This window comes from Salmo salar, chromosome 05 (assembly GCF_965601325.2).
Source record: "Salmo salar chromosome 05, fSalSal1, whole genome shotgun sequence".
Lineage (NCBI taxonomy): Eukaryota > Metazoa > Chordata > Actinopteri > Salmoniformes > Salmonidae > Salmo > Salmo salar.
The window spans coordinates 66322732-66338946 of NC_138295.1; positions in this window are offsets into that span (position 1 = coordinate 66322732).

Sequence of the window (16215 nt, forward strand, 5' to 3'; positions counted from 1 at the left end):
TTTTCATTTGCCATAATACGTGTGCAAGCTATTAATTAAGCTGTTAGAAATGCTTTAACAAATAATTGTGATTAGGCTACGTACATGTGATTCTGAAGTTACTGTATATGCTTTTTAATATTCTACTTAGCAGGATCATGTGATTTAAATTTGGACACTGGAAGAAAGAGTTCAACAACACCAACTCTTGGCATGGTATTGTTGCTACTATAGAAGAGTCCAAGGGAGATGTGGTCTGGAAGATGGACAAGGACAACCTCATCAGTTTAGACAGGTGGGTGGCTCATTTACAGTGTTATAGGCCTATAACTATGGGGTGTGGTTTGTGAAGTTGAACAGCCATGAATAGGAATTGTTGCAAAAATTATGTCCCAGGACCTACAGTGGGACATTCCAAATGTACATATTTGTCCTGAAGGCTGAATCCATGGAAATAAGCCCCTGGTTCTCCTAGTTCTCTTCCCTCAAGAAGGTCCTAATAGAATTCTGGTTCCAGTGGAAAAAGTGATACAATTATGTCGATATGTCAAACTATAGTTTTGGCAAGATGGTTAGGACATCTACTTTTTGCATGACAAGTCATTTTTCCATCAATTGTTTACAGACTGATTATTTCACTATATCACAATTCCAATGGGTCAGAAGTTTACATACACTAAGTTGACTGTGCCTTTAAATAGCTTGGAAAATTCCAGAAAATGATGTCATGGATTTAGAAGCTTCTGATAGGCTAATTGACAGAACTTGAGTCAATTGGAGGTGTACCAGTGGATGTATTTCAAGGTCTACCTTGAAACTCAGTGCCTCTTTGCTTGACATCATGGGAAAATCAAAACAAATCAGCCAAGACTTCAGAAAAACAATTGTAGACCTCCACAAGTCTGGTTCATCCTTGGGAGCAATTTCCAAACGCCTGAAGGTACCATGTTCATCTGTACAAACAATAGTACGCAAGTATAAACACCATGGAACCACATAGCTGTCATACCGCTCAGGAAGGAGACGCGTTCTGTCTCCTAGAGATGAATGAACATTGGTGCAAAAAGTGCAAATCAATCCCAGAACAACAGCAAAGGACCTTGTGAAGATGCTGGAGGAAACCGGTACAAAAGTATCTATATCCACAGTAAAACGAGTCCTATATCAACATACCCTGAAAGGTCGCTCAGCAAGGAAAAAGCCACTGCTCCAAAACCGCCATAAAAAAAGCTGGACTACGGTTTGCAACTGCACATGGGGACAAATATTGTACTTTTTGGAGAAATGTCCTCTGGTCTGATGAAACAAAAATAGAACTGTTTGGCCATAATGATCATCGTTATGTTTGGAGGAAAAAGGGGGAGACGTTACTATTAACACAGACGAGGGAGAGGTCCTGTGTCGAACCTACCAGATGAACAACTTCACAGTTCACCAGACTTCGCCTCCATACAAACAGGTACGCTATATGTCTGTCTTTTGCAATAAAGCAGCTTAATCATACACTTATAATGATAGTTTTGATAGCCAGTTTGAAGGATGCCTCCATTGGCCATATCCAAATGCATGAGCAATGACTACAGGTGTAAAAACTGTGTTGTATTTAATAGCAAAATGTCAAAACCCAATACAGAAGTACAGATGTATGCAAATACCCATGGGACATGTGTTATTAACAAAAACAACTAACTTTATGCTACAGGTTGTTTTGTCTTGGAGCAAAACAAAACGGCTTACCTCTGGATTACATTAAGAAGCTGGAGGCAGTGGAAACCGACGGTTAAAGCGATCCATCCATTTTAGATGACATCACCGCGTCGAAACCTGCTGATAAAGGAAAAAGCTTGTAGATGGTACCAGAGGAAAGAAGATGAAAGAAAAATCACTTAATGTAACAACTTTAGAGGGAAATTGACATAAGACTCCGTTGTCTAAGTTCAATTGTCCCTGTTGTTCTCTTGTGCAACATAATCAGCATAAGTAAAAATGCATTAGAGTAAATAAAAAAAACTACGTGGCACACTGGTATATATTCCCCAATGTTCTGTGTAAAATGTGAGCCAGTCATTTTATATGTGATACCAAATAAAGGAAAAATGAATGACAATGTCTGCCATAGCATTTTGTTTCACCAAAATGTCTCTATTTTGCTTGGGAAGCGTGAGACACACACACAGACACTCATACACACATCCTTGATTGATTGGGTATAATGTTCCAGACATACAGTGCATTCAGAAAGTATTCAGACCCCTTGACCTTTTCCTCATTTTGTTACGTTAGTCTTATTCTGAAATGGATTAAATTGTTTTTTCTCCCTCATCAATCTACACACAGTACCCCATAATGACAAAGCAAAAAAGGTTTAGAATTTTTTGCAAATGTAAAAAATTTAATGAAATCTTAAATTTACATAAGTATTCAGACCCTTTACTCAGTACTTTGTTGAAACACCTTTGGTTCTTCCCAATTTTCTTTGCAGCTCCTTTCAAGCTCTGTCAGGTTGGATGGGGAGTGTCGCTGCACAGCTTTTTTCAGGTCTCTCCAGAGATGTTCGATCGGGTTCAAGTCTGGGCTCTGGCTGGGCCACTCAAAGACATTCAGAGACTTGAACCGAAGCCACTCCTGCGTTGTCTTGGCTGTGTGCTTAGGGTCATTGTCCTGTTGGAAGGTGAACCTTCGCCCCAGTCTGAGGTAATGAGCGCTCTGGAACAGTTTTTCATCAAGGAACTCTGTACTTTGCTCAGTTCATCTTTCCTCGATCCTGACTAGTCTCCCTTTCCTTGGCGCTGAAAAACATCCCCACAGCATGATGCAGCACCATGCTTCACCGTAGGGATGGTGCCAGGTTTCCTCCAGACATGACGCTTGGCATTAAGGCCAAAGAGTTCAATCTTCGTTTCATCAGACCAGAGAATTTTGTTTCTCATGGTCTGAAAGTCTTTTAGGTGCCTTTGACAAACTCCAAGTGGGCTGTCATGTGTATTTTACTGAGGAGTAGTTCTGTCTTGCCACTCTACCATAAAGGCCTGATTGGTGGAGTGGAGTGCTGCAGAGATTGTTGTCCTCCTGGAAGGTTATCCCATCTCCACAGAGGAACTCTAGAGCTCTGTCAGAGTGACCAGAGGGTTCTTGGTCAGCTCCCTGACCAAGGCCCTTCGTCCCCGATTTCTCAGTTTGGCCGGGCGGCCAGCTCTAGGAAGAGTCTTGGTGGTTCCAATCTTCTTCCATTTAAGAATGGAGGCCACTGTGTTCTTGGGGATCTTAATTGCTGCAGAATTTTGTCTCGGTGCTCTACGGACAATTCCTTCAACTTCATGGCTTTGTTTTTGCTCTGACATGCTCTGTCAACTGTGGGACCTCATATAGACAGTTGTGTGCCTTTCCAAATGATGTCCAATCAATTTAATTTACCACAGGTGGAATCCAATCGAGTTGTAGAAATATCTCATGGATGTTCAATGGAAACAGGATGCACCTGAGCTCAATTTTGAGTCTCATAGCAAAGGGTCTGAATACTATTGTAAATAACGTATTTCCTGTTCTTGAGCGTGACTTTCAGATCTCCTTTTATCTATACAAGGACATAGGCGCAAGCTGGTTTGCAACACAGAAGAACAGGAGATTATAATAGGACAGTTTCAAACAGTTTCACAAGGTTAGTCACACACTCAGTTATGTGGACACATACAAAAAACATTTCCCATTACAATTCGTACAGTACTTAGTCTAGCCAGCCATCTAAACTTGTATTCATGGATGAATATGCCCCAGCAAGCGTTATAATGTCAAAATACGTTTGTTTTTCATCATAGCTGCTAAGCAAAACTCCATATATCTTCATTTACTCCCGTTAGGGCCGGTATGTACTTCCAAAAAAGATCTAAATAAAAATCTACAATTAACCCAAAAACTTCATATTTAGCCTTCAGAAAGTATTCACACCCATTGACTTTTTCTAAATTTTGTGTTACAGCCTGAATTAAGAATTATAAAATTTAGATTTGTTTGGTCACTGGCCTAGCTAGACACAATACCCCATAATGAGAAAGTGGAATTATGTTTTATTTTTATTTTTAATAATTTCTAAAAAATGTAAAGCTGAAATGTCTTGAGTGAATAAGTATAGTGCATTCGGAAAGTATTCGGACCCCTTCCCTTTTCCCACATTTTGTTACAGCTTTATTCTAAAATGGATAACAATTACATTTTTTTCCTCATTAATCTACACACAATACCCCATAATGACAATTCGAAAACAGGTTTATTACAGGCTCATCTTGTATTACAAAAAAAACAGATACTTTATTTACATACGTATTCAGAGCCTTTGCTATGAGACTCGAAATTGAGCTCAGGTGCATCCTGTTTCCATTGATCATCCTTGAGATGTTTCTACAACTTGATTGGAGTCCACCTGTGGTAAATTCAATTGATTGGACATGATTTGGAATGAACTCAACTGTTTATATAAGGTCCCGCAGTTGACAGTACATGTCAGAGCAAAAACCAAGGCATGAAGTCGAATGAATTGTCCATAGAGTTCCGAGAAAAGATTGTGTCGAGGCACAGATCTGGGGAAGGGTACCAAAAAATGTCTGCAGCATTGAAGGTCTCCAAGAATTCTTTGGCCTGGATGCCAAGCGTCACGTCTGGAGGAAACCTGGCACCATCCCTATGGTGAAGCATGGTGGTGGCAGTATCATGCTGTGGGGATGTTTTTCAGCGGTAGGGACTGGGAGACTAGTCAGGATTGAGGGAAAGACGAACAGAGCAAAGTACAGAGAGATCCTTGATGAAAACCTGCTCCAGAGCGCTCAGGACTGAGGCGACGGTTCACCTTCCAACAGGACAACGACCCTAAGCACACAGCCAAGACAATGCAGGAGTGGCTTCAGGACAAGTCTCTGAATGTCCTTGAGTGGCTCAGCCAGAGCCCGGACTTGAATCCAATCAAACATCTCTGGAGAGGCATGAAAATAGGTGGGCAGCTACGCTTCCCATCCAACCTGACAGAACTTGAAAGGATCTGCAGAGAAGAATGGGAGAAACTCCCCAAATACAGGCGTGCCGAGCTTGTAGCGTCATACCCAAGAAGACTCAAGGCTGTAATCACTGCCAAAGGTGTTTCAACAAAGTACTGAGTAAAGGGTCTGAATACTTATGTAAATGTCATATTTAACTTTTTAAAAATGTATACATTTTGTGGTAAACTGTGGGGTGTTGGGTTGAGCGTGCAGAGATTGATACAGAGACAGGGAGGTTTTAGTCCGCAAAAACAACTTTACTAAGACAGAAAATAAACATAGCAAAGAAAATCCCTTAAGTTTGGCTCGGTCCTTCTTCTCTACTTTTTTTTCGGTCTCTCCCCGTTCTCTCTCGCGATGTGCCACAGTGCTCCTTTTATTTGGCCTCCACGGCTGGTTGGCACTTTCCCCTAATTACCTCCACTTAGAGCTGTCCGTGTCGAGGTGCCCAGCTCCTGTATTCCCAGCAGAGGGAGCCAACGTCGTCTCACGTACCTCCCCTCTATTACCATCCCCCGGGGTAGATCTCCTGGGATACCACAATTTGAAAAGACATAAAAAAAAATCTGTTTTTGCTTTGTCATTATGGGGTATTGTGTGTAGATTGATGAGGAAAATGTTTTAATTAATCTATTTTAGAATAAGGGTGTAACGTAACAAAATGAGGGAAAAGTCAAGGGTTCTGAATACTTTACAAATGTACTGTATTCAACCCCTTTGTTAAGGCAAGCCTAAATAAGTTCAGGAGTAAACATTTGGTCAACAAGTCACATAAATTGCATGGAGTGACTCTGTGCAATAATAGTGTTTAACATGATTTTTGAATAACAACCTCATCTTTGTACCCCACATAGAGATAATTGTAAGGTCCCTCAGTCAAGCAGTGATTTTCGAACAGATTCAACCACAAAGACCAGGTAGGTTTAAGGGCACCTATTGGTAGATTGGTAAAAAAAAAAGCAGACATTGAGTATCCCTTTGAGCATGGTCACGTTATTAATTACACTTTGGATGGTGTACTACAAAGATACAGGCGTCCTTCCTAACTCAGTTGCCAGAGAGGAAGGAAACTGCTCAGGGATTTCACCATGAGGCCAATGGTGACTTTAAAACAGTTGCAGAGTTTACTGGCTATGATAGGAGGAAATTGAGGATAGATCAACAACATTGCAGTTACTCCACAATACTAACCTAAATGATAGTAAAACGAAGGAAGCCTGTACAGAATAAAAAAATATTCCAAAACATGCATCATATTTTGCAACTAGGTACTAAAGTAATACTGCAAAAAATGTGGCAAAGCATTTAACTTTTTGTCCTGAATACAAAGTGTTTGGTTTGGGGCAAATACAATACAACACATTACTGAGTACCACTTTCCATATTTTCAAGAATAGTGGTGGCTGCATCATGTTATGGGTATGCTTGTAATCGTTAAGGACTGGGGATTTTTTCAGGACACAAAAAGTAATGGAATGGAGCTAAGCCCAGGCAAAATTCTAGAGGAAAACCTGGTTCAGCCAGCTTTCCACCAGGCACTGGGAGATGAATTGACCTTTCAGCAGGACAATAACCTAAAACATAAGGTCAAATCTACACTGGAGTTGCTTAACAAGAAGACAGTGAATGTTCCTGAGTGGTCAAGTTACGGTTTTGACTTAAATCTACTTGAAAATCTAGCTTGAAGAATTTTGAAAAGAGTAAATGGGTAAATGTTGGACAATTCAGGTGTGGAATGTTCTTAGAGACTTACCCAGAAGGACAACAGCTTAATCGATGCCAAAAGTTCTTCTACAAAAAATTTACTAGGGGGTGTGAATACTTATTTAAATTAAATATTTCATTTTCAATAAATTTGCAAAAAATTGAAAAAAACAGATGCAGACACGGGAGGTGGATAGTACAGTTCTCAGATAATTTATTAGAAACACAGGACAGGCAAAGGGCAGGTCGAGGGCAGGCAGAGGTTCGTGATCAGGTCAAGGTTAGGCAGGTACAGGACGGCAGGCAGGCAGGCTCGGGGTCAGGGCAGGCAGAATGGTCAGAACCGGGAAAAACTAGGAAACAGAACTCGAGCAACAGAAAAGTGGGTAAGAACGCTGGTAAGACCTGACAAGACGAACTGGCAACAGACAAACAGAGAACACAGGTATAAATACATAGGGGATAATGGGAAGATGGGCGACACCTGGAGGGGGGTGGAGACAAGCACAAAGACAGGTGAAACAGATCAGGGTGAGAAAAAAAAGTAATCCATTTTGATTTCAGGCTGTAACACAACAAAATGTGAAATAAGTCAAGGGGTATGAAGGCACCATACATCACACATTAATGTCATAGGTCGGAAGTCTACAACAGCTCAATACAATGGAGGTGCCGAAGAGGATTTCCTTTTCGGTTGCTTGTAAATGTTTATTTAGATAGTTTTAGGAAATACATACTGTCCGTAATGATAGTAAATGGAGATAGTTGCTCAGCGAAACTCCATATTTAGTGAGTAACAAAAGTATTTTGATATTGTAACGCTTGCAGAGCTGGCGAATGGGAGTTTGAATCAGAGCTTCCTGGGAGTTAGGGAGGTCTCTAATGCACAGATACTGGGGCAGGCCGAATACTGACCGGAGCAATGGAGGTAGTGTTGTGTAGGCAATGACGCTTGCTTGGTTCCTTGATCTTATATATAGACTATTAATAGGCTATGCATCAAAGTAGCCTATTTTGCATTGATAAGCAAATATATTCTCAGTGACTGTTCAAACAGTAAACCAAACAATAGTGTAGCCTTATTTGAATTCCCCCCAAAATGTATTTTGATTAGAAATAATAACTACTGATTCCAGGCTACTGGTAAAAACTGCTGCGAGATATGTACTTTTTTCTCCCTAACCAAAACATGTGGTTCTATTTTTAGGTGATATGGGAATGAATACACAAGCAGCATTTCAAACTGGGATAATGTTTTAGGTTACACTGGCAAATATAAGAACATTTGCCGGGCATATTTTGTCATTATAAATCAAATTATTTCACACGGAGATATGGGAAGCTAAAAAGGCTAGCTAGCTTTCTATGTTTTTAGCCAGGCTAAAGCCAGCTGGCCAGGCCACCAGCTGGCAATGGAAGGAAACTTTTTATGTTTTCACAAAATGAAAATACAAAAATAAAATACTTTTCTATTGCCCCCTTGTGAATGGGAGTGGAACCAGTGAGGATATCATTTTACCAAAAGGAGTCAACTACTCCAAAAGTCCCACTCCGCCCACGTGCACGCAAGCACGTAAATCAATGGAGTGGAGCTTGTAGTAACCTTAAAACGTACATTTCTCTCCACAGTGAAGAGCAGGCCCCTAAAAATGTTTGCCGTCGGCTCGGGGTCCCCCAAACAAATCTCGCTTAGGGCCCCTAAAAGGCTAGAGCTGGTCCTGTATAATGTGTTTATTATTATGCTTTGCTCCTGCTGTGGAGAGGAGATAATGCAGCATGCCAAAAGCGCAGTTACACAATCCGAGGCGAAATTACAAGCATCCAAGGCTGTTTTGGGTTTCACTTCCTCATGGAAAGACCCGATAATGAGCCAGTACAGTGTTCAGTGTTTTTTCTCTCTTCAGACAATTGTTTGAGACAAGACTAGATCATTCTTCTAACAGTCCTAAACAAACGTTTGGTTAATATCCCTTTGTACACTATTTTCAAAAGTTTAATAACCAATAGGAGATTGTTTTAATCGAGAGCTGTGGTTCCCAAGTTTTTCCACAGCGGTTTAGGAGAGCGCCCATAAGAACAATGTCGTGTCTTCGGCATCATTAAAGTGAAGACTTATTTTATCAAATATAACCTTTCAGATATTTTAATATCTGATCAATTAGTCTTCTGATTAATTAATTATTCTTTACCTCATGTTAGTCTCATTCCAAACGTCGTAAATTGCTGGTTATCTGCACGAACCCAGTCTTTGCTATGAATCATCCATACACCAATTGTCTTAATCATTTATTTACTAACTAACTAAATAATCACAGAAATGCATAACAAACAAACAAACAATAGGTATGGTTACAAGGAAATGATAGGGGATGTGTCCTAGTGGGCTAAAACGGTATGGTGGCTTGGTAGACAAAGGGACCGAGAAGGGCGGGAAAGACAAAAGACACTACACAGTTGATAATTATAATAATTGAAATGCTAAACCTTTGCACATGAACGCTCACTCATTCGGGAATAATTGCAATCAATATATATACTGCTCCAAAAAATAAAGGGAACACTTACTTAAACAACACATCCTAGATCTGAATGAAATAAATAATCTTATTAAATACTTTCTTCTTTACATAGTTGAATGTGTTGACAACAAAATCACACAAAAATAATCAATGGAAATCCAATTTATCAACCCATGGAGGTCTGGATTTGGAGTCACACTCAAAATTAAAGTGGAAAACCACACTACAGGCTGATCCAACTTTGATGTAATGTCCTTAAAACAAGTCAAAATTAGGCTCAGTAGTGTGTGTGGCCTCCACGTGCCTGTATGACCTCCCTACAACGCCTGGGCATGCTCCTGATGAGGTGGCGGATGGTCTCCTGAGGGATCTCCTCCCAGACCTGGACTAAAGCATCCGCCAACTCCTGGACAGTCTGTGGTGCAACGTGGCGTTGGTGGATGGAGCGAGACATGATGTCCCAGATGTGCTCAATTGGATTCATGTCTGGGGAACGGGCGGGCCAGTCCATAGCATCAATGCCTTCCTCTTGCAGGAACTGCTGACACACTCCAGCCACATGAGGTCTAGCATTGTCTTGCATTAGGAGGAACCCAGGGCACACCGCACCAGCACATGGTCTCACAAGGGGTCTGAGGATCTCATCTCGGTACCTAATGGCAGTCAGGCTACCTCTGGAGAGCACATGGAGGGCTGTGCGGCCCCCCAAAGAATTGCCACCCCACACCATGACTGACCCACCGCCAAACCAGTCATGCTGGAGGATGTTGCAGGCAGCAGAACGTTCTCCACGGCGTCTCCAGACTCTGTCACGTCTGTCACGTGCTCAGTGTGAACCTGCTTTCATCTGTGAAGAGCACAGGGCGCCAGTGGCGAATTTGCCAATCTTGGTGTTCTCTGGCAAATGCCAAACGTCCTGCACAGTGTTGGGCTGTAAGCACAACCCCCACCTGTGGACGTCGGGCCCTTATACCACCCTCATGGAGTCTGTTTCTGGCCGTTTGAGCAGACACATGCACATTTGTGGCCTGCTGGAGGTCATTTTGCAGGGCTCTGGCAGTGCTCCTCCTGCTCCTCCTTGCACAAAGGTGGAGGTAGCGGTCCTGCTGCTGGGTTGTTGCCCTCCTACGGCCTCCTCTACGTCTCCTGATGTACTGGCCTGTCTCCTGGTAGCGCCTCCATGCTCTGGACACTACGCTGACAGACACAGCAAACCTTCTTGCCACAGCTCGCATTGATGTGCCATCCTGGATGAGCTGCACTACCTGAGCCACTTGTGTGGGTTGTAGACTCCGTCTCATGCTACCACTAGAGTGAAAGCACCGCCAGCATTCAAAAGTGACCAAAACATCAGCCAGGAAGCATAGGAACTGAGAAGTGGTCTATGGTCCCCACCTGCAGAACCACTCCTTTATTGGGGGTGTCTTGCTAATTGCCTATAATTTCCACCTGTTGTCTATTCCATTTGCACAACAGCATGTGAAATGTAGGTGGACGGGAACAGGGTCAGGACAGGCAAGGGTCAAAAACCAGGAGGACAAGAAAAAGAGAGGTAAGCTTGACAAACAAGACGAACTGGCACAGACTGACAGAAAACACAGGTATAAATACCCAGAAGATAAGTGGGGAAGATGGGCGACACCTGGGGGGGTGGAGACAAGCACAAGGACAGGTGAAACATATCAGGGCGTGACAGTACCCCTGGGATGGGAGGGATGGGCCTAGAAACAGAAGACAAGGGGCAGTCAGACATGGTTTTGACACTAGATAAAGAAAAGGAAGGAAAAATACGGAGGGTACGGGACAACAGAGGACAGACAGCAGAGGGGCTAATGATCTTGGAGCGGGGGGGAAAGGTCTCGGCTTTTGGGGTGTAGCCGAGGTACTATAGCGGCGTGCCAGCACCTCAGGCTTGACCTTCTTAAATACCGGTCGGTGCTGTGGAAGCGAAGTGGCCCGGGCCTTACTGAACCCCTTCCGGAGGTCCTGGTACTCTGTGGAGCTGGCGGAGAGGTCCGGGGCAATTTCCAAGCCCCCAGGAAGACGTCCCTGGGCAGGCAGCACTGACTTCAGGCAATGAGTGTGGCAGGAAGGGCTCCAGCCAATGATGGCACCAGTAGCCCAGTCAATGGAGGGATTGTGTCGCTGGAACCAGGAGAATCCCAATAACACGGGAACCTGCAGACTCAAACAGCAGGAATTGGATAGTCTCGCTGTGGTTCCCCGACACTCATAGGTTGACGGGTGTGTTCTGGTGGTTGACCTGGCCTATAGAGTGCCCATCCAGCACTCTAACACCCATGGGAATGGAGATCGGTTGAGTGGGGATGCCCAGCTCGGACGCCAGGGTAACGTCCATGAGACTCACATTGACCCCCGAGTCGATGAGCACCTGGAGAGACTTGGACTGATCGCCCACAACAGGGTGGCATGGAGAGGGGGGCGAGTAAGGGGAGAAGAACAATTATATTTAAGACATAGATGCCGGGGTCTTCCAGAGTTTATCAGCTGCAAGGTGGGATCCCTGAGTGAGCGATTGGGACCGCAATCGGACCTCTTCTCCCTCCTACGCTCCCGTAGCCGACCATCGGACCAGATGGTTAAAGTGATGAGTGAGTTGAGATCCGTCGGTAGTTCTCGCTTCCGGGTTCCAGGTACCCTTCGCTGCTAGCGTGCGGAACTCCACCGCATAGTCTGCCACACTGAGGGTGTCCTGCCGGGCAGCCTCTCTACCGGACACCAGAGCCTCAAACTTTTCTCACCTCTGCCACAAATACCTCCAGACTGAGGCAGACAGCGGATTGTTGCTCCCACACCGCTGTGGCCCAGGCGAGTACCCTCTCGGACATCAGCGTAATAATGTATGCTATCTTCGAGCGGTCCGAGGGGAACGACGAAGGCTGCAGCTCGAAAACGAGGGAGCACTGGGAGAGAAAAGCCCAGCAGGTTCTGAAATCTCCCTCGTAGCGCTCCGGGGGAGGTAAGCGGGTTCCTGGGAAACCGGGGTGACGGCGCTGCTACTAGACGGGTTACAGAGGGGCTGGGAGGTTACCGTCGTGATAGGCTGCCTAGTAGGCAACCCACAGAATTGCTCTCGCAATGCGTCCAAGGCTAGGTCGTGACATTCGGCCACAGCCTGGAACCCTTCATCAGACCATGAAGAAACTCCTCGTGCCTACCAATGGTGGCTCCGTATTGTGGAGCTGGTCCAAATCTGCTGGGTCAGTCATGGCCAGTTCGTACTATCAGGTATCAATGTAAGACCCAAGTGCAGACTGTGTGAAGTAACAATGTTTATTGTAACAACAGGGGCAGGCAAACGACAGGTCAAGGCAGGCAGGGGTTGATAATCCAGAGTAGGAGCAAAGGTACAGGATGGCAAGCAGGCTATGGGTCAGGGACAGGCAGAGTTCAGTAATCCAGGAGGACGGGAAAAAGTGAGGCTGAGAGAGGACAGGAGCTGACAGGACAAACGCTGGTAAGCTTGACAAACAAGACGAACTGGCACATACAGACAGAAAACACAGGTAGAAATACCCAGAGGATAAGTGGGGAAGATGGGTGACACCTGGAGGGGGTGGAGACAAGCACAAGGACAGGTGAAACAGATCAGGGTGACAACTGTTAAAAAAAATCATGACAGCTGTGATGGAAACAGGATGTTTTGGTACAATTTTATAAATGCAGAGACATAATTTGTTCATTGGACATGGTGGGATCTTTTTGTGTCTGTAAAATTAATTATGCAAGAAATGGTGGTGAAAATGCCTTTATGCACAAATATTGATATAATAACCATCACCCGAAGTAATTTGGAGTCGTGCTTTGATATGGTATGTTGTCCTCCCACTACGACTTGGGAAACTATGCAGTGTACTAGGCTACAGATGAAATACTGTAAGTTTGATTAACTTCACAGGGTGCTGAAAGTGAACAGTGATGAGCTAGATGCTCCTTTCCAATAAATATTGAATGTCTTATTCTGGTAACATGATGATCAATGCTTGACTGCCGTTTGACAAATAACAATATCCCTAATAATCTCATCATGTAGACTAGCCTACCCTCACTGTATCTGAGAGCTGTTGGCTAGAGTGCACTTGCCAGAGTGGGCACATTTACTATTTAACGCAACACTTTTTGTGATCGGTAGATGTTTTGTTTTTTTGGTACATGAAAACTTAAGCGAAAAATAACATTTTGTGTGCACTATGTCACCATGCACTGATTTTTATCTGCAACAAGTGGTGGAAATGTACATATTTTCTTTTTAGAATATTCACATGAAAATCTGGCACCAATTGGATGGAAACCTAGCTAGTGGCACTGTTATCCCACAGCTGTGGTTCATGACAGTTGATGTCAGTAATGAGGCTGTATACCCATTGGTGTATCATTTTACTAACGGACACTTAAGTGATGATGCTCGAAAAGCCGGTGTTTGGAGGATATATTGGCACGGGTGTTGTTAGGCCAGAGACGAAGTCATGGGCCGGCAAACCGTGCGAATATATCCTCTAAACACTGGCTTCGAGGGCATTATCACTTTTATACAACGGGTTACCAACATATTCAAATAATGGTTGACATTTTCATTAAACACGTTATTTTGATGAATTTATTCATACTATTTTATCCTTCCACAAGATATAGTCCCGACACAAATCTAGGGTTGCTACCCAAGCCGGCTGGTTGTTTGTTCTATCGGTTCAGTTGCTAGAGACGCGACCCAGTCGTTCAGTCTTTTTGTTCTGTATCTATGGACGCGACCTGGTAGTTCGTCCTAAATGTTCCATTGTCATACTAGCTGGCAAAGTTCTTATCCCTTGCTTGCTAGCTAGCCAACTATGGCTAACTTACTGTCAAGTCAAACAATGCAGCCAGAATAACAACAAAGTAGCTGCATTTGCATTTGTTTAATCTGTTTTCTAGTGACATGTATTTGGATACATCCATAACAATGAGCTAATGAGGAACGATTTCGCCTGGCATAGAAAATGTGCTCACTCGTCAGGACACTGTGGTTCAGAGGAGCTAGCAAAAAACACAGCTAACACAATCACATCAAACTGAAGCTGGAAAGACTGCAAACTAGCTGCACTTCGTTTCTTTTTACCTGTTTTTTTATTGATAGTTCTTTGTATATATCCATAAAAATTATGCTGATTCATGATTTCATGATTTAGACTCCCGACATATTCATTACTATGGGACAGCTGGAGATCGAATTTGAATATTGAAACAATGTTGCAAATGTTGGAGAGACAGACAGCAATGTTTTTACAAATCTCTGTTGTTGAAAACTAAATGTTAGTCTGACAGAAATGTGAGATAATGTCTAGATGCTTTTTATAGTGGAGATCAAGTTTATATATTGCCTGGCTGGGCTGATGAGACAGTGGATTGCGCAGTCAGATGGAACAGAGTAAGTAGGCATTTTAACTTGATAGATTTAGCTGGTGGTAACTTGTAGAATAGACAATGGCTGGAATGCAGGTTTTAACCAATCAGCATTCAAGATTGACTCACCTGTTGTATAATCAGCTATACAGTATGGGTTATTGAACTCTCTTACTTTTAGATACACAGAGAAACTACAATATCTGTTTTACACTATGTCACTCTGCCCTTCTCTCCCTCAGTCTCTCAGCCAATGGCCTCACTTCAGAAGGTGGGCGGAGCTTGGCCAAAGCACTGAAAGACAATAAAATGCTCCGAATTTTCTGGTATGACTTGAATTAACCTCCATTTATGCCTGTCTCATGTTCACAAGACTTGAAAATGTGTATCTGTGTCTTGGAGTACAGTACAGTTTAAATGTGTGTTGTCTTGTTGTAGGTTGGTGCAAAATGAGTTGTCAGATGATGTAGCACCAGACATGGCAGAACTGATCAGATCCAACATGGGTCTATCTCACCTCTGGTAAGGCCAGTCTCAACACACTCCCAACAACCAATAATAAAGTTTAGCTTCAGAATTAAACAGAAAGTGAACAAAAGTTATTTCTGAATGTTAATAAAAGTTAGCCGGTTAACCTAGTGATCCCTTTGTGCCACTCTGCACAGGTTAATCAATAATCAGCTGGCAGTTGGTGGAATCAGACAGCTGTCAGAGGCTCTCTCCCACAACACATCAATCAAAGAAATCAGGTGAGTATATGCAACATCACACTCATGCTTGCTTAAAGGCACATTCCTCTATTTTTTTAACCAGGTTAATAATAGTATTTGATATATTCCTTAGATACATTTTTATTTCAACACATCTTTCACCATTTTCACTTTGTAATGGCTGTTGGTCTTTGAATACATTACTGGTTCCTGATTATCATGTGCTCTGTCATCACTCACCCACAGTTTGAAAGGAAACTGTCTTTCTGAAGAGGAAGAGAAGCTGTTTGAGGCTGAGGGAAGGCTACGCTTCCACTGAGGAGACAGAACTGAGCTGAAGCGTGTGTGTGTGTGTGTGTGTGTGTGTGTGTGTGTGTGTGTGTGTGTGTGTGTGTGTGTGCGCATGTACATTGGTCACATCTGTTACCGAAACTTAGAGAGTCTTTGTTTGTTTTGCGCATACTACATAGGAAATATTTTTACATACTGTATATGTACAGTGCATTCGGAAAGTATTCAGACCCCTTGACTTTTTCCACATTTTGTTACTTCACAGCCTTATTCTAAAACTGATTCAATTGTTTTTTATACAAATCTTCAAATAATACCCCATAATGATAAAGCAAAAACAGGTTTTTAGAAAATGTACTCAGTACTTTGTTGAAACACCTTTGGCAGCGATTACAGCCTCGAGTCTTCTTGGGAATGACATTACAAGCTTGGCACACCTGTATTTGGGGAGATTCTCCCATTCTTCTCTGCAGATCCTTTCAAGCTCTGTCAGGTTGGATGGGGAGCGTCACTGCACAGCTATTTTCAGGTCTCTCCAGAGATATTAGATCGGGTTCAAGTCCGGGCCCTGGCTGGGCCACTCAA